Source organism: Otolemur garnettii, unplaced genomic scaffold (genome assembly GCF_000181295.1).
Source record: "Otolemur garnettii isolate 467f Iridium unplaced genomic scaffold, OtoGar3 scaffold00013, whole genome shotgun sequence".
Classification (NCBI taxonomy): Eukaryota; Metazoa; Chordata; class Mammalia; order Primates; family Galagidae; genus Otolemur; species Otolemur garnettii.
This window is the reverse complement of record NW_003852408.1, coordinates 8,890,340-8,891,720: the sequence shown is the minus strand read 5'-3', so window position 1 is coordinate 8,891,720 and position 1,381 is coordinate 8,890,340. Positions and strand designations below refer to the sequence as shown.

General features: G+C 36.5%; 1 protein-coding gene across 1 annotated transcript in view; it reads left to right on the top strand.

Moving 5' to 3' along the window:
* The window catches only part of MRPL44 (mitochondrial ribosomal protein L44), an 11,397-nt gene that overhangs the window by 5,883 nt on the left and 4,133 nt on the right, over positions 1-1,381 (top strand). The window lies entirely within an intron of this gene.

The window sequence follows — 1,381 nt, the reverse complement described above, 5'->3', positions numbered from 1 at the left end:
GGTGGAGGGAGGGGGTTTGGAGGGATCACTTCTGAGGTTTATCTTACAGGGGTACAAGTGAATCTTTCTAAGAGTAGAATGTGAACGTTTTAAGACAATTACTGAGAAAATGACATGAAGGCTGTGTTGACCAGTTTGATGGAAGTATTTCTGATTGCATGTGAAAACCCCACACTGTACCCCAGAAGTGCATTAATGTACATAGTTACCATTCAATTAAAAAAAAAAAAAGGAAAAAAAATAAATAAATTAAGAGGTCTTCTTTCTTCCTTCCTGCCCTCATCGATCCATCCTCTTACCATATTATTGTTAATGCCAGTTAACTGTGATATATAAATTGCTATGACAATTAATGTCTTTTTGTAATTTCTGTTCAACTTAATTTTTTTACTGGCAAAATGAACTCTGCTTTGAATGTTCATAGTTTCTAAATTGTCTCAGTCTTATAAAGAAGTTTTAGTAAGTCAGAGATTTATTTATTTATTTATTTATTTTGGAGACAAAGTCTCAGTCACCCTAGGTAGAGTGCTGTGGTGTCTTAGCTCACAGCAGCCTCAAACTCCAGGTTCAAACCATCCTCTTGGCTCAGCCTCCCAAGTAGCTGGGATTACAGGCACCCACCACAACGCCCAGGTAGTTTTTCTATTTTTAGTAGAGATAGGGTATCACTCTTGCTCAGTCTGGTCTTGAACTTCTGAGCTGAAGCTGATATATCCACCTTAGCCCCCCAGAGTACTAGGATTACAGGCGTGTTCCACCGAACCTGGCCAGTAAGTCATAAATTTAAAAGGCAGTTAGTTCATGTTCAATTATTATTTAAATGATTTTTAAAAAAATCATCAACTTAATGGAAAGTATTATGATCAAGTAGGGGTGTCCAACCAGTGGGCTGCATGCTGATTTTTTGAGGACTTTTTTGCTTATGTGTGGCATACAATATCATGAAAAGTATTCATGGACCTTTTTCTTTTCTCATCAGCTTAGTGTTTGTGTATTTACTGTGTGGCCCCAAATAACTTACTCTTCTAATGTACGGCAGAAAAGAAAAAAGGATGGATACCCTAAAGAGGTCTCGAGTGCCTTTTTACATGTTTTTGCCAGAAGTTGCTATTGTTTCTCCATTAATTCAACTTGTTGAAATCTTTTTTTCTTACTGGTAGAAATATAATTTTAAATTACAATATAGGATTTTACCTTGTATGGAATTTTCATAGATCATATTGCTTAAAATAGTTTTTAAACTATTTAGGCTTTCAAAATTTTTTATTTGACTACAACTTTGTAATAAAACTTATATTAAGGCTCAGCGCCTGTGGCTCAAGTGGCTAAGGTGGCTGGGTGCCAGCCACATACACCTAAGGTGGTGGGTTCGAATCCAGCC